This window comes from Calonectris borealis, chromosome 20, assembly GCF_964195595.1.
Source record: "Calonectris borealis chromosome 20, bCalBor7.hap1.2, whole genome shotgun sequence".
NCBI classification, from domain to species: Eukaryota; Metazoa; Chordata; class Aves; order Procellariiformes; family Procellariidae; genus Calonectris; species Calonectris borealis.
In genome coordinates, this window is record NC_134331.1 from 782258 (window position 1) to 799951 (window position 17694).

At 62.4% G+C, this 17694-nt stretch overlaps 1 protein-coding gene across 14 annotated transcripts in view; it reads right to left on the reverse strand.

The window, feature by feature from the left end:
- The window catches only part of RBFOX3 (RNA binding fox-1 homolog 3), a 145748-nt gene that overhangs the window by 83289 nt on the left and 44765 nt on the right, over nucleotides 1-17694 (reverse strand). The window lies entirely within an intron of this gene.

The following is a 17694-nucleotide window of genomic DNA, read 5'->3' on the forward strand; positions in this document are numbered from 1 at the left end:
AAGGAATAGCTCAATGCCTCCAGGAAAAAGGGTTTTCCTTTCACATCCCAGTGCCTCCTCCACCAGCTCGATACCCAGACCAGGAGTGAGCACTTAACATGGGTGACCACTTCAAGCCTAGCATGAAGCAGGCTGTGGGGTGGAAAAGGGATTAAAAAAATTTCTGAGACCTGGTCTAGAGATAAGCTGCCATTTCTGGAGTCCTCTCGGCTTTTTATGGTCCCTGGAGCAGCACCTCTGCAGGAAAAGGCACTTGGAGAATTTAAAGCCCCGGTGGAGCCTGGCTGGACACAGACAGACCGCCTGGGCCAGGGCCAGCAAACAGATTCTCACCATATTTCGCATGGCAGATGCCATATTTCTGCCACGGCAGAACCAACGCTGCGCACGGAAGATACATCCCAGCCAGCGATACCTGTGACCTTGGTGGTAAACAGCATCCCCTGCCTCGCTGTGCAAGCTCCAGCCCCGCCTGCAGCTCCCTGGGCGCTGTGTTTATTTACGGGGGTCTCAGGGAGGGGTACAGAGGAGGGATGCATCATGCTCCGGCAGCACGGACCGCACGGCACGCGGCACAGCCCAGGGTGCCTGGAGCGGCCTCGGCCTCTCCGCTTCTCAGGAGGGAGCACCCAGCCACCGGCAGCCTCACAGTGCGGTCTGACCCCGCGGGGCTGCCCCCGCCCTCCCAGAGCCCCCAGACTCCATGGTGCCCACCCCGCATCGGGCACCGCTGCCTGCGGGTCTCGTGGGCTCCGGCGCTCAGCTGGCAGCTGCCTGCCCACAAATCTGCAACGCAGCGGCTCGCGTGCACTGGCCCTGTGCCTCCAGAAATGCAAAAAGCCGATTAAATAAGTAACGCCTGCTAGGAAGGACGGCTGAGGGACCGGAGAGCCCCGGGCTCCTGCAGGCAGCAGCTGCCGGTTGCTGCCACCCTCAACCCCCGTGGCACTGGGGAAGGGTCAGGCCGGAGCCGCGGGTGGGGAAGGAGACCCTGGCCTGTTATTTTAACACCTTCACCCATGCTTCCCTCTACAGGAACGGGGGACGACGAGGCAGGACTTTGCCTGACGAAGTGTCCCGGTGGCTGCGCAGCAGGAGCAGGGCGTGATAGATCATAGGAATAAAACCAGGAGAAGGGTGAGACAAGCAATCGGCAGAGACCGGCTGTAAATGTCGGTGCCGATGGAGCTGGAGATGAGCTGGCTGGCTTTCGGGGGGGGGGCGGGCAGCAGAGAGAAGAGGGTGATAACAAGAGCTGTGAGTGGTGCTGGATCCTGTGTCCCGGCTGATGCAGAGGCCTCGCTATCAGGGAGACAAAGTGGAACCGCTCAAGTGCATCATTGATTTTTAATAAAAGCAGGTAACACACTGGAAATCCAGCACTTGGCCCTGTCTTCTCTTCCCTGGTCGCCCCATTTCCCCCAGCCCCGGCTCGCTGCACCTGAGGGCACTGCCCTCGGGGGATTCGGCACAGACCCTGCTCCGGCGGGATCGCCCAATGCGGGGCTGCTGCCTGCCCGGTTCTCCTCTGCTGATCCCTGAGAGATGGTTGCAGGGATTTGCGCCGACCCTGCAGGACCCGGAGCAGGCGCTGCCCACAGCGGTGCTACCTGTCGGACATTGTCTCCACGCTGTCACTTTGCCGGAGATGGGTGCCCTGCTCTGCCACGGCGACTGAACCCTGCCGGCGGGGCCCTCTCGTTAAACACCGGCAGCGGCACCAGCGAGGAGAAACGGGCAGATGTGGGGAAGCCCCGGCTGCAGGATGGGCTGAGGGGACGGGTCGGGGCATGTGTGCACACCCGGGGACAGGAGCCGCGGGAAGGCAGGGCTGGCCCTGCTCTCCTGCAGGAAAGCTCGGCGTACGGCAGCGCGCGCGCGCGCCTCTTCCCTGGCGTGTCACGATGATTGAGTGCAGGATGCAGGCACCATAATGGTTTCATCAACTTAGCTACTTTTTATGAGAAATTTGTTCCAATACCTTCCCTTTTCCCGGCTGCTGTCACCTTAACAGATGCCAGACCAGAAAGAATAATAATCCTGGCAGGAAACTTTGAACCGGAGCATGCAGCTTCCCGGGGAGGGGAGCAGGAGGTGAGAAAACTCTTTTTTGCAGGAGCTCAGGATACTCAGAGCTGCCCCAGCCTGACACCTCTGGTGTTGGAAGATTCGCTTGTGCCCTCCTCTTCCTCCCCGGGGGGAAATTGCCTCATGCAGATGTGCTGTAGTCCTGGTGAAACGCAGCTGTGGACAGGAGCCCTTCAGCCCCAGCCCCGTCCATCCTCCCTCCCTGCCTGCTGGACTGACCCCCCACCTCGGTAAGCACCTAAAATGTGCCTCCTCCCTCCCTGACACAATTCCTGCACCTATTTCTGTCCCTGACACCTCTCGCCCTCCCTTGCCGCTCTGCCTCCTCTCCCAGCCCTGGGCACCCCACACGCGGCGCTGCCGAACGGCTCGGTGCCGGCTGGCGAAGCGCCCGACCTCCCGCTCCCCCAGCCCACGCTCTGCTGAGCTATGCCCCCGAGCACCCTGCCACTCACTCCTTCCACCCACAACCTTCCCAATTAACTCCAGCGCCTGCCTCTGCCTCCTGCCTGCTCCAGCCCGGCAACAGCCCACCGCAGCCTGCGCCAGCCGGGGGTCTCAGGAGACGCACACGGGGCCCCGGTGAGGTTTGAGCCGCTGTCTTCAGCAGGAATAAACTGTATTATGGGTTAGGCACAGCCACGGGGTCCCCCATGCAGCTACGCCCGATGCTCTGCCAGGGACCGGGCACCAGGGCTGCTCGCCCAGCACCGGCAGCCCCACGGCTGATGGACAGCAGAGCATCGCTGCAGCCGCAGTGCACAGCGCAGCACGGGAATGCCTCCGCCAGCCGGCTCTCCCCTTCTTCCCCTTCCCCAATCTAGAGAGGGTTTTACACTGACAATGAGCTAAAGCAAATGGTGCCTGAGCAGCCTGCAGGCGACCCTGCCCATTAGCCCAGATTTACCACTCACCTGAGTGCCTCGAGCAGGGCTGCGAAGGGCCTCGGGAGGTCCGGGGCTGCATCCCTCTGCCCCGCGGCAGGACCATGGCAAGGGCACGGCGACAGGGCAGCGCGGGCTCCGGCAGCCAGCACAGCCCGGGCCCTGACTGCAAACAGGCTGCAGGCAGGCAATGGCGGGGGCAAAGACGGCAGGGCACGCAGCGCCTTCCCAGAAGATGTAACCCAACGGGCGGTGGGACAGTCCCCACCAAGGTAATGTTTCCAAACTGGGAGCTGTTTTAAGCTGAGGCTGCCCCAGTCCTTGCCTGAGCAACAGCCCTGCACCTGGGGCTGGGCAGGGGGCTGCCCCGGGGTCCCCCACATCTCCCCATCACTGGTTCCTCCCGGTGTCTCCTCCCTTTCATTTTCTTTCCACATCACAGCAGCGGTCTCGCCGAGTGCCATGAGCCACAACACCGGCGCGCTCCCGCTAACAGTGCCTGTGAGATCCCCCTCGCCTGCCTGCACTGCTCCTGCCTTCCTGCCGGTCTGCCGAGGCCACGCCAGGCACAGGGAACCCACGACACCCTTTGGCACCTCTAATAACAATTTATAAATTATTACTGTGCTTGCAGACACCGACCAGCCACCTCCGGGTATGCTATCTTGCATGCACCCGCACGCTGCCCCGGCTGAGCGGAGCCATTGCCATGCAGCTATCCTGCATTTCTTCGCTGTGGCACTTAGAGGACTTTTGCTTCCCTTTGGGAAACGAAAAACTAAGCATCATCATCAATCTAACCGAGGGGGCAGAGATCCAAGCCAAACGTTTGGCACTCAGTAACAAACTGCAGTCACGTGCAGACCACGTCCCCATCTCCAACCCCCCCGGCCCCTCACTCTCCACAAGGACACGCAGAAGAGCCTGGCCCGAGCCCCCGCCTGCCCAGGCAGCTGAGCAGAAGCCCCCTCCAGCCCTTCGGCCTCCCTTTGCTCCCCCAGCACTTGCAAGCTGCAGATGGGTACAAGTTGGCTCAGCAATAGTCATCCCTTTCGATGCACGTCTGCATCTGCCTGTGTAACAAGCAGCCCGGCACCGCGTCTCCTGGACAGACAGGAGCCACATCTGCCCACAAAACAGCTACGGAGGCAGCGCGGCTATGAGGACCAGCACAGGCGAAGAGCCAGCGCCAGGCGGAACAGACGCAGATGTGGCGGAAGGGAAAAAAACATATTTTATGGTGCCCCGCGTCCTGCTGCCAGATCCCCCTGGCCACCACACGGCAAGGTCGGACATGGCCAGCCTGCTTGGTGATCCATTGCTTCCTCGGCTCACCGCAGCGTCCCGCTCTGGGAGCACATCTCATCCCCAGCCTGTAACACCGCGAGCACCAGGGGACAGCGCGGCAGGAGGCAGTGGAACGGTGCCACCGCGGGCTGTACCGCGGCACAGGCGGGTGGGCAGCCGTGGGGCAGCACGGTCACCTCCTGCCGCTCCCGGCCAGGCGGGGACAGGCAGGTCTGCAGGCTCCAGGGACACCCCAGACCGATCCCCGTACCGAGTCCCTGGGCATCAGTGGCAGCTGGAGCAGGCGGAGGAAGCAGGACGGGCAGGAGAGGCAACCAGGGCAGCTTCCCCCGAGCGCAGCAAAGCACCGGGAGCTAATCTGGGGATTCCCAAGACTGCGAGTGCCAGACCTGCCCTCGTGCCTGCCTTCTCCTGAGAGGAGCTGCTGCTTTGATATGAGTCATCGCTGGAAGACGAATTCTATTTAAAGGACGTTATTCGTAGAAAATTGAGTTTTAATAACAGGGCATCAAACGAGGAGAAAATACCAAACTTCCAAGCAGAGCTAAGTTTCCGTGTGTTAATTTATACACCACATTCACTGCTTGAAGGAATAAAAATCACACAGAGAGCTCCCCTCTCTGACAAAGCAGCGAAGGGAGCCCTCTCCTGCTCCCTGCTCCTGCCGCGCGGGAGCATCACCCGGCCACGGAGAGCAGGGTCGGGGCCGGCCGCCCTGGCCACGGCCACGGCCCCCGGCACGGCTGCGGGAGCGAAGGCTGTGGGCTCACGAGCCGCCCCGCGCCGCTGCCGCGCTCCCAAGAGCCTTCGGGCTCAGTTTAGCCTGCTGGTGGGAGGGCGGGAGGAGACAGCGCTGAGCTCGCTTTAAAAATAGATCAAACCCTCTGCTACGGAGCCATTTTATTAGAGCAGCACAAGCTGTCGGGCTGGTGACACCTATGCGAACACTCGGGTAAGTTTTCCCAGATGAATTTGAAAAGCGAGTGAGGGGAAGAACGACAAAGACAGCAAAGCAGACTTGTTTTCCAAGAAAAAATACGGAGGGGAGAAGCCTGCCCGCACTCGTAGCCCCTCACCCCCGTCTCCAGCCCACATCTCCCGTGCAGCACCAGGCGCTCTGCAACCAGCTCTGCAGCCAGGTCTGAACTCGCTCGCACCAGGGTGAAGCTCTGGCGCGTCCCAAAGCCGCCCGCTGCCCGCCGGCTCCTCTGCCCAGGTGCCCCCTCCCTCGCCATGCACCATGCCTGGCTCTGGCCAGGGCCAAGGACATCTCTACAGGGGAGAGAGAAGTGCCTTCAGGCTTCCCTGTGCTGCCGCAGAGCAGCGGCCGAGCCTCACCCCGGCCTGGTCCAGCTGCCCCGGAGCCTTTCCTGGGCCGATCCCAAACCCCGGCAGCGCCGCGCGGCAGCTGCGGCTCAGAGACGCTGCCAGGTCCCAAACCTGGCGAGAACACGGACAATGGAAGCAAATCAAATCCCACGGCTCCAAACTTATACCAGAGCTCCCCAGTTTGCCAGGCTGCTGGATGCGGCCGCGGGAAGCCCAGGTCCCGGGGTGCACACCCGCTCCGGGGGGCTGCGCGGGTGCAGCCCCCCGCCCGTTCGCCGTCACCAGCCCTGCCGGGCTGCTGCAGCCGGAGGAGCACCTGGCGATGGCAGCTGGCAAACCCTTCCAGCCTGGCCCTGAGTCAATCCATCACCTGATTTGTTTGGCCGCCCTCAGCCTCCCCCCGCCAGCACACGGCTCTGCCTCCGAGGGGGAAACGACCGGGCCAGGGTCCAGCTCTGCCAGAATTCAAAAAGTAATCAGTAACCGGGGTCACCTTTCCCTGGGCGCGGCTCGCTCCGCTCCCGCTGCCGTGAACACCGGGTACGGACGTGGGAAAAAAGCCAGAGAGGGAGCACGCTGGCCGCAGGCCGGTACTGACCGGGGCAGCACAGGGGCCACAGCGCAGGCTCGTCGGGCGGTGGCACGGCGTGGCTGCCGACCAGAGAAAACACCGGCCTGGCGTCCGGGGACGCGGTGGGCTGCGCAGGGAAGGAAAGTGGAAAGGGAGCTAGGCGAACAGAGCCTGAACCCCGAGCAGGACAGGCCGCTGGAAATTGCTGCCGGTTCCCCCCCACAGCCCCAGCAGTGCCGGGGCTGCAGGGCTGTGCCCGACCCCTCAGCGGAGCGGGGGCCACGCTCCAGCCAGCGGCAGGGAGACGCCGTGGGAGGCCCAGGCAGCAGAGGACACCACGGCTCTCCCGGGGACCTGAGCCTCCGCCGTGCCTCTTGTCACCACACCAGCAACAGCGGGCACAGCTCTGCCCCGGCTCCGAGCAATGCCCTTGCCAGCACCGTACCCCCAGAGGCTGCCCAGGAGGGGGGTCCCGGGGCTCAGCAAGGCTGAGGGGCTCAGCTGGTGCTGCAGAGGCTCCTCGCAGCCGGGCACAGCAGAGGGAAACCCCAGCCACCGAACCAGAGGACCCAGCTCGCCTGCTGCCCCCGAGCCCAGCGAAGCCTCCCCGAGCTCAGGCAGCCAAGTGCCAAGGACAGGATTTATTTCTGCACGGCTCCGCAGCTCGCAGCATCCAGCGCAGGCTCCCAGTATTCCCCTTTGTGCACACTATAATTGACTCCTGTTTTTAAAAGGAAAATTGGGAGGGGAGGAGGGAAAAAAAAACCAGAAATGCCTCAGAATCAAACCTCAGAGAAAGCATGGAAGCTCTCCGGAGAGGAGGAAAGCTTCTTTCTATACAATTCACCTTTTGTCATTTAATCACCACCCCTCTTGCTGCCGGCAGCCGAGCGGTAAGGCCGGGTAATGGCTGTGCGCTGGGAAATCCACGGCAGAAATCCACCTGGGGAACACTCGCTCCCACAGGTAAAAAGGTTCCTGCCCTGGACGCCGAGCTGCGTCGGAAAACTTCCATCCCCTGGCCCAGTTTGCCAAGGAGACGAGCTGATTTCCTCTCCTCTGAAGCAGCTTACAAAGCAGCTGGCAGAACGCCAGGGTCTTTTTACAGAAATGTTAATGATGCCCAGGGAAGAGCTAATCATGTGTCACGGAAACAACTTCGTGCCAGTCAAAGTGCTACACGGCCCCAGCCCCAGGCGGGGCGGCCGGGGGACACGGTGGCCGCAGGTGAGGGCAGGACCGGGGCTCCTCTCCGTGGTGGCTCCGCGGGGATGACGTGGGTCAGCCGCTGGTGTCCGGCGATGGCCCCCGTGCACAGGTTTAGCACCTGCAGCTCCTGGGGACTGCTCCTGGTGGCAGTGGCAGATCCCTCCCAGCCCCACCAGACCAAGGTGAGAGCATCATCCACCACCGGTGTGCCTCGGCCGGCGGGACCCGGTGAGCACCGGGGGATGGCACAGCCAGTCCAGCCCAGCGCGGCTGGGGATAGAGCCGAGCGCTCCCGAGAGCCTCCCAGCTCCCTCCCGCGGCCGGGGGCAGCAGCCGCCTCCTCTCCAGGGAATATCACCCGAATCATGGTATTGCAACAAACAGACAGAAGAGGGGAGCAGGATGGTCAGCAGCCCAACAGAAATAGCGGGGACACACTTCGGATGGGGGAGCTCTCCCGGGAAGGACAAAATCCAAGGAACCAGTGGGAACGTCACGTGCTGGTGAGCAGGGAATGGGCGAGAGCCGCGGGGAACCATCCCCCGCCTGCACCGGTGACCAGCAACTCTGCCCGGCCGCAGCACCCAGCACCCCGAGCCTTGCCCTGGGGAAAGCACGTGCCGGCTCCCCAAAGCCTGACTTCGCCTTCGGGATGCCCCCGCACCGCACTGGCACACCCCGGGGAGCAGAGCACCCGCCTGCCAGACCGCCCGGGGACCGTCTTGTCATCAGGCACAATTTAAGGGAAAAAAGCTCAGATTTTGCAAACCACATCTCTGAGTTTTTCAGCATTTTCAATCCATTTGTCTTTTAGCTTCTCCCCTGACGGGCAGCACAACTTCCAGCAGGAATCTTTTCATGCCTTTATGGCAGTTTGCAGCTTACAATAAAGGGCATCGTCTGCACCTCCCTGGCAGCCTGACAGCTCCAGGCACGTTGTGGGGCTTCCACAGCCCGTCCTCCTGCCACGCGAAGGGCTTGGCACAGACACAGAGCAGGAGGAATGGCTGCAGCAAACAACCTTGGCTCAGGTGGCCACGTGTTGAGTCAGTTTAAATAACACAACAGCGAACAAAGATATACCTGTACGTTAGGGCTAGCTCCAAGAGTAAAGACAAGAGGACCTAAGAGGCCGCAGCCTTCAGCTGTAAGGCAAGCAGACTTTTATTTAATGCAGGAGGAGTAAAGTCCTCAGCAAGAGGAAGAAAGCTCCCGGAGAACAGACCCAGAACTGAGCGGACAAGTAACCCGGCCGGGAGGACCTGCCCGAGCGAAGGGAGCCTGCGAGGAATGGGGGGAGGCAGCAGCAGCACAGAAACCCTGGTGTGCCGGCAGCACGGGGCAGAGCGAGGATTGCCGGGGGTGCTGAAGGAGGTGCTGTGGCAAAATAGTAAAAGGCTCATTAGTTATGTAAATAAAAAGATAATACAGAAAAAAGTGAGGCTGCTACACAGCATGGATGAGTAGAGATAAAGCTAACCTAGGTGTTGCCTGAAAACTGAACAATTAGCTTCGGCTTTCAGGAGGGATGGTGATTAACACACTGTTGTCTGCAGGCTGCTTTGCAGAAGGGAGGAACAGAAATTGAAGCTACAGTCCCCAAATCAGGAGCAAAACTCAAAACGTCCAATGAGTTCAAATCAGAGGAACGAGGAGAGCTTCATCCCAGACGCCCACCAGGACTGGCCCAACTCACACCCAACCAGAGACGCGTCAAGCTGCAACGGGCCACAGCACTGGAAAAGAGCAGCGCGGAGCCAAGAAAGGGGCTGGGGCAGGGAGAGGCCCCTCAGGCCCCCAGACCTCCCCAACACGCAGAACAGAAGCTCAGTGAAAAACAAGGTGGAAATACATGACAAACAGGTAGGATGTAACATTGCCTTACCAAAGGCAGCTCATGCCAGAACAAGTTGGTGTCTTCCTTCAGACAAGGGGAACGCGAGTGGCTTGGCCAGCAGCAGCACCCCGACGAGACGGGCTGGCGAGGGCCGGGGGAGGCGTGCGCCGTGCGGGAGGGGAGGCTCCAGCCCGGGGCGGGCTGGCAGACCTCGAGACTGGAGCGACCGAACAGCACAAAGTTCAAAATGCTGAACATAAGGGCTACGCAAGAATGCCTGCTCTAACCTGGAAAAACACACAGAGAAACATCTAGGTATATTACTCAGTTACAAGCTGACTATGAGTCACCATCTCCTGCATCTGTGAAAAAAGCCAGTGTGTTTCTAGGCTGCCTGGCAAAGAGATTTCCAGGAGAAAGCAGGCAGCAGCCACGCCGCTGCGCGATGCTCTGCTGGGGCCGGATCCATACCGCTGGATGACCACGTGTGAGAGGGGCTGGGATGGAGGAGCAGGATGCCCAGGGGATGGAGAGCTGCCCCGGGGAGCAGACAGAAGGACAGAAGGACAGAGGAGCTCATCCAAGCCCAGCCAAGGCTTCTTCTCTATAAATATGCGGGGAGTAGGCACTGGGGAGGGAGAGGAGCTGTTCAAGCTGAAGGACAATGTTGGCACAAGTACAAACGGGTGTAAAAGGCTGCAAATAAAGGGAGGCAGGAAGGAAATTGGGAGGTTTCTGTGCATGGGGAGGGACAGGCACCGTCCAGGCGCTTGATCGGGTGAGGAAAGGGGCTGCGGCTGGGACCGCCTGGACAGCGGGGACCAGGCTCGGGGGTCTGGGCCTCTTCCTAAAACCTGCCTTTAAACCCTTTTAAATGGTACTCGATGTTTCACCGTTTCCATTACCGGAGCTGACAAGCGATGGCTCACAGCTGAGCAGCCCTTGCCCCGCAGAGCAGTGAGCACCCGCTGCGGGGAGCAGGCAGAGGACGGCGGGTTCCCCCACGGACGCCCGCCGGCCGCCGCCGTACCAGAGCCCCTTCCCACCACGGCGCTGGAAAACCGCGGGCCAGGCACCCCTGCTCCATGCGCTGTCCAGGTTGCTTCCCTAACTCCGTGCAAAAATCCAGGCTGCTAATCGGATGGAAAGTCTCCATCCCATAATAAACAGAGCGTACTATTTATAAACCTGAAAATGTCTTTATTATTATTATTATTTTCCCCCAGAAAAAAATAAAAAACCCCTTGCACAATACTGTTAAACACACCCCACCAAGGACTCGCAGGTCTGCGGCGCTGGTATCGCTTCCCCAGGCAGTGCCCAGTGGAACAGATGGCAGTGTGGGCGTTAGGTACCAGCCTCCTGGCAATCTGAACATCTGTTACCGTTAGAAAATGCTAATTGCCATCAATCAGGACAGCACCTACCCACATTTACATGCAAGCACAAAAAAATTACGTCTAAATTTCTCCGAGTACAACACTTGCTGCATGTTAAGTAACTAGAGCTGCTCAGATGCTGCAAGGCAGCCTGGCACCGGCGGCTGCGGGCGATGCACCACATCTGAGCGCCCAGCAGCACCCGGCCTTCCGCAGCAGCACCCGCAGCGCAAGGGGCAGGGGACCCGGCAGGGCCCATGCCCTCCTCCCGCCCTGCCCCATCCCGGGGCAGAGCCCTCCGACCGCAGCCTCCCGTCTTGTGGGCAGCTCTCCTGCCCGGCAGCGCTGCCACCAGCGCCGGGCACCCCGGGGAGGATAGTCCCCATCCGCTCTGCAGACGCTGCAGGGTACGTGCATCCTTCTCTTCTGCGCGATGCTCCCACCTCACCCGGACACGCCAGACACGCAGCGGGAACACTTTGCCCCCAGCTCGCTCCCTCCAGTGACTCCGGGGCAGCTTTGGGCCCCGACCCACGAGACCCCCGCGCCCCCTCCGCCGCTCCCCTTCGCCCTGCCGCATTTCCGCGTCCCAGCTGGGAGAGGCTGCCTGGCAGGAGCTGCCTGCTCCACACAGCCCCCGGGCAGGGGCCAGCCGAGCCAGCAGCGTCTCGCCCCACGGGATGCCGCGACGGACCGCTTGAATCCAGCTGGGAATTGCCCGGCCCCGGCTGGTCCTTGTGGTCCATCCTACGGGAAGGTGAGATGCTCTCCACCCCCAGAGAGCACAGGAACAGAAACAGCCCCACCGTGGTTTATCAGATCACATTACAGGAATTGTAGGGAAAGGTTCGGAGAAGCCCCCACCGGTATTGCCGCAGGCAGCCTCCTCCTGACGGCCCCTGTCAGCCCCGAGGGACACACGGCCCAGCTCCCCCCTCGCCTACACCCCCGCCAGCCCGCGGGCGCTGCGAGAGCGGCTGAGCTGGGACGGCGCTTGGAGCATCTTCCCTCGGAAGCGAGGGAGACACCGGGGCATCGGCCGCTGAAGCGAGACGGCAGTTCCTGTTTTGAAGAAGCAGAGGCACAAATCTTGGATGGCAAACTCAGACACAAAGTTGAGCAGAGAAGCATGAAAACAAGAAACCTGGAGCGCGGTGATCCCCAAGACACAGCTCCCTCCGCGGTGGTCCCAAGGGATGCTCACAGCCAGAGCCGATGTGCCGGCCGCGCTCCTCACCCCAAGGCGCTACCGGGGCCCCCGCCTCCCTCGCAGCAGGGAGCTGCGCCTGAATGCAAATGATGCTCCGGGCTGGTGCCAAGATCTCCTTGTTCCTTCCTCAATTTAGGACACCTCTTGGTGCTGCAGCCTTCACGTAGCTGGTAGGCAACTGCAAGGGTGTCAAAGGAGGGTGCCTACGGCTCACCCAGGAGTGACTCTTCTTCGATGGCAAAGACGACCCTCGCAGTGCTGTTTTACCCACACTTAGGTCTTTTCTCTTAGGATTGAAGTCCTAGATTGCAGCTGAGAGACAAACTTCATACTGCAAAAGCCTTTCTACCTGCTGCGCTCTCAGCCATCCTCGGCTTCTGGCTCGCAGAGGCAGCGCCAACACGGTGGACGCAGACCTTCGGACACCGTCCCTGCCAATTCTGGGGGTCAGCGGGTCAGGGCGGAGCCTGACCTCCCGCGGGGGGGACCAGGGCAGGCAGCGGCTGAATGGCCCCAGCCCTGGGGGCAGCGAGCTCTGCCTGCTGCTGCTGCCGCTGCGCTGTGCCTGGGGCTGTGCCCCGAGCGGCGACGCCAGACCCAGCCCCCCGCCGCACCGGAGGTGGTGGGGGACAGCGAACCCCGCGCTGCGCTCCCGGGGAGCAGAAAGCCCCACTTCTCACGGGGGTTACGTCCCACCCCACGCTCCACCCTCATGGGCTGGGTCGGGGCCAAGGCAGAGCAGAGCGGGGGGCTCACCTCGCCGCTGCAGACCCGTCCCCGCGCTGGGGGTGCGCAGCACCGGCCATCCCTGCACTTTGAGCTCAACACCCCCACCAGCACCCAGTACACTCGTCAAGCGGCTCAGCCTCGTGGGCATCACCCAGCCTCCCTGCCGGTCTGCCACCACACACCCTCTTCCCGGGGGGCTCAGCGCAGGCAGCAGCACCATCCCGCAGCACCCGCCATGGCAGCGGCGCGGGGGCTTCCCCCCCACGCCCGGCCCCCGCCACGCTGACTGCAGGCACCGCTGCCTCGGCTCTTGGAGAAAGCTCAGACTCTTCCCAAAGAAGAGCAAGAGGAGCGAGGAGGAGCGATCTCACTGCTGAGGCAAAGGAGACGGGGGCACGGGATGGAGGAGCTGTCAGGGAGCGTCAGAAGAGCCTCACCAGACACGCTGCGCTCTTCCCACGGCCGAGGGGAGCGGGGGATCGCGGTGCACATTTAATTTCCTTGCAGCCATTACGTCATGGTTGTCGGGCTTTGGCTCCATCCCCCAGTTCACCCCACATCCCTCCCCAGCCCTGGCTCCCTGACAAACTCCCACCGGCACAAGCAGGTTGCAGCACCGCTGCTCGCTTCCCGCGGCTCCCACCATTACTCAGCAGCCGAGGGAATCGCTCAGAGCTACAAGGTCACTCAAAAACACCATCTGTCCAAGCACCGCTCCTCGCCCCGGAGAGAGCAGGAGAGAAATTATTCCAACACACTGAAGGCCACCGCCCTCCCCTCCACTGCCCCGGCTGCACGCCAGCATCTCGTGGCACTCGCTCGGCCCCGGATGCAGCGACGGGGGGACCGCAGCATCCCCGGCCCCCTGTCCCTCGCACCGGCGAGGCAGCCCTGGGCAAGCAGCACCCGGGCTGGGGCAACCTCCCCTGGGCACGCCTGGGAGCAGAGAGCCTCCGCACTCAAAGCCTCCAGGAGCAGACAGGGAAACCTCCCAAAGAGCCCGGCCGCAGGGCGAGCGGTTTGGTGCCGAGGAGCGTGGGGAGGCCACGGCTATAAATACAACCGCCCCAGGCAGGCAAACACGCCGAGGCTGCCAAGATAAAATACACTTACCCAAGCCAACGAGCTGGCTGCGGGTCGCTGCCTGGGCAGCAGGCGAGCGAGGAGGAGCGCGCCCGGCAAGCGGCACCGGAACAGCACCCGGCCAGCCCCGCTCAGCCGCACCGCCCATGCCCATCAGAGGCCTCTGCTGCCTCCCCGGCCCCCGGCTGGCGGCCCCCTCCAATGCAACGGTGGGTGCAAAGGTTCGTGCAAAGGTGGGTGCAATGGTGGGGGTGCGACCTACCTTGCGCGGGGGGGACCAGCTGTGGGAGCACCACGACAGCCCCCGGGAACCGCCTGCTCCAGGCCCCCTCCCTCCAGCGCTGCCCAGGGACTATTTATGGGGAGCTGAAGTCACTTGCACTCAGGCTCTGAAGTCGCATCCATCTCTGCTTGTGCTACTTCTCCTGCACTTCAAAGTGTCACAACACAGGCGCTATCTTTATCGAGGCGGTTGTCCCCCACACACCGTGTCCCAGATGCACTTTCGTAGCTGCTCGCAGCCAGGCGCTTTCCCAGCCCCGTTTTCTCGCCAGGAAAGGCTCGGCGCGACGCGGGGCTGCCAGCGACGGCTGGGTGCCGAGCAGAGGGACTCTGACTCACACCCAGTCCAGCCAATAAATAAATATTTGACTTGAGTTCATTTGCAAACTTAATAACGGGGAGCATTTCCAAGGCGCTCAAGCGGTGCTCGGAGGTGCGTCCCCGTGCTCGGGCAGCGTGGCCGCCTCTGCCAAGGGGGCAGGAGCAGCGCCCGGCTGTTCCCCCCGGCAGCGAGCATCCCAGCGGCTATTTCCCGTGTTTGCCCCAAAGCCCCGTGGCTCTATCGCACCTCTGCGAGGCCCCTGGCTGCGGCGCTGACGGCAGAGGCGGGCACTGCCCCCGGGGCTGCACCGCAGTGGGGTCACCCACCAGCTGCCCACACCTCGGTAGCCACGGGACCCCACGCCAGCCCCAGCACCTGTGGGCTGGTCCTTGTGGTCCCGCAGCGAGCCCCGCTGTGCGTGAGATCCCTTCCATATGGGAGCAGCCAGCGGAGCTGCCAGCTCCCAGCTCCCGTGCTTGCCGCTACATCTGGAAACTCTTCTCACCCTTAATTGTTCTTAATGCTTTAACACGCGGAGTGACTAATAAGACACTAATTGGGCAGCGTTAGCAGCGAGAGACGGAGTGGGGAGCGCGGCTGGCAGTGCCCTCTGTGCCGAGCCGGCGCTCTCCCAGCCACTTAGCTGCCGGTGTGCCGCAAGTATCATAAATCACTACAAACCCAAGAGCTTTTCCCTTCTCAGCCTTTCCCAGAGCGGTGGGAAACCCACCTCCAGCAGCGGGGAGTGCAAAGAGCTGCAGATTTCAGCTCTCTCTCACGGCCACCTGCGCCCCGGGAGCAAGGGAGGACACAGGGTCCTCCCCGGCAGGGACGTCCCGCACACCCTGCCCCGCGAGCAGGAAGGCACCCAGTGGCTCCGTGACCCCCCCATCACTCCCCTCTGGCACCCAGCCCAGGGCTGCCGAGTCCTCGCACCGCTGCTGCCACCGGCATCGCCTGCCTGCAGCTCGTGTGCCGGGCGGCACCGGGACGGGCTCCCGCTTGACGCTGCTCACGTCGAGCAGACGCGAGAAGACAAGTAATGAACGGCCATGGGGAATGCACCCGCTCCTGGATGATTTATGGCAGCAGCTGCCGCTGCCGGGGAGCTGGGGCAGAGGACGTCTGCATTTGGGACCCTCCCGCGCCCCAGAAAGCCATGGGGTGATGGCCCCCCATCACCGGGGCTGCCCAGTCCTCGGGGCCAACCGGCCTGGGGAGCTCCCGCGGGGCTGCGCGTCTGCCGGCAGCACTGCGCTTGCTGGAGCTGCTCGACAGCGGGAAATAGGCACAAATCTTGTTACACACTGGCTAAGCCTCCCTGGGCATGTTTTCTATAAATCTCTTGGAATTTATTATATGATAACTAGCCTGGAAAAGCTAAATTAAATCCACAGCCAAGAAACTGACTTTCAAGTGTGACCTAATTTACTTGCTTGGAGGGGAGGGAGGGAGCGGGGATCCCTGTGCCTGGCATTCTCGGGATGACCTCCCCGTGCAGCCGCACACCCCCCGTCCTCCTCCTCGCCGTGACTTTGGGGACAGAGCTGCGCAGCCTTTCATGTCTGAGCGGATCTCGCACTCCCACTCGCTGGAACAGCAGTGCCTCGAGGGCTCCCCTGTCAGATGTTTCGCCATTGCTCATCTTCAAGCCTTCCTTTAAGGAGCTCTCTCCTCCCGGGGGGGCTCTGGCGGGTTTGGGGATGACGGGGAGCGTCGTCGCAGGGGCTCCGCATTGGCGCATTCCTCCGTGCTCCAGGCTGCTCCCCGCCGTCCCAGCGAGCCTCGCGCACGGCACCTGCACCTCGTTTGAGGTTCATGGCCAGCAAGCCAAAGCCTTCGTGCAAGGCCCCAGCGAGCAAGATGGCTCGCAGGGAAGGGAAGTTTAAGGGCAGAGGAGAAAGCAGCAGGGAGAAAATCTGGCTGGGGAAGAGGCCTGGTGGCCGGGTGAGCCCATGGGTGAGCCCACGGGTGAGCCCACGGGTGCCCAGAGCGGGTCCCAACAGCAATGGCCGCACCAGCCCGGCCAGACAACTCCCGTTCCCCCATGGCGGGCGCCTCCCTCCCTGCGCAGGGGCACGACACGCATCACCACCGGGATAACAACCTGACTCCAGCCCCCGCGAAAAGCAGCACAGCCCCAGCCCCAAGACCCATAGGTGCCCCAGCGCACCCCAAGGTCCCAGGAGAAACTCCCAGTTCTCCTGCTCTGGACAGGGCGCATATAACGGGCCGCTCCGGTGCATCACGGTGCTGTGGGGCAGCCCTGCACGGCCCCTCTTCCCGCGGTGCTGTGGGCGCAGCCCCACGCTTGCCCCTCTGGCAGAGGCCAGGCTGGACCGTGCGTCCCCCCGCCCCGCCGCCCCTGCCCGCCCGCCGGGCTCCTGCCTCTCTGCAGGAGCAGGTTGTACAAGGCAGGAGCACGTTGCGGGCAGTGCAGGCAGCGCAGGCTGGGCCCGCGGCAAAGGCGACGTGGGCAGAGCGGGACCGCGGTGCTCCGGCAGACCCGGGGGTGGGCTCGGGGCTGGCACGCGGGCGCGTGCTGTTGTTCTGGAACGGAGTGCACTGGCAGAGCGGCATGTGGGAAGCTTGCATAATAGTGCCAGCCCACACTACGCCTGCTCCTTCCCAGCATGATCAGCCCCTCGCTTTCATGAGCAATAACATCCACCCAAAGTTTTCTAAAAGACAAAAAAAAGCTTCAAGGTGATACACAGAGCTCAGCTGCCTTTGCTGCCTTCAAACTGATTAATGCAGCTGGGGAAATCCATCTGCACAGCCTCTTCGCAGAGGCAAGGCTTCTCTAATCCCCCGCTCGGGACGACCTCTGCCCCAGCCGAGGGACGAGGATTCTCAAAATCCCACTCCCTGTTTGATGATTTCCGAACACGCACTTGGGACCGGGGCCGAGCAGAGGAGCTGGCGTGCGGCGAGCAGCACTGCAAGGCGGGGACGCACAGCTCCCCAGTGCCGGGACCCCTGCGGGGGGCCAAGCCGGCCGGCGATGCACAGCTCCGCTGGCACCCGCTCCCGCCCGGGTGCTCCCCTCTGCGCACGCCAGCCGGGGGAAGAGCGGTCCCGGCTCTGGGGGTCTCCCCAGGAGCAGCAGCCGGCCGGGCACTGCGCAAGGAGATGCATGCGGCGGCAGAGGGTGCCACGTGGCCTGTCCCCGAGCAGCGCCCGTCCCCAACCATCGCATCGAAAGCGCGGCTGTGACAGTGCTGCCGCAGCCCCTCCAAGAGCCGCCTGCACCCTCGGGTACTTGCAACACTGGGAGGAAACGGGGACAATGGCTTGTCTGGAGGAGAAAGTCATGCTGCCTTTACTAGGTTTAAATTTTAACTACTCGTTAGGCTGGTGCAAGCTCCCAGTGCAGGCAGGTGTCAGCACGAGGCGGGCTTTTAGTCCATGTAACGTAAACTGACAGGGACGGGTTCAAACCAGACCAAATGGAAACCACACA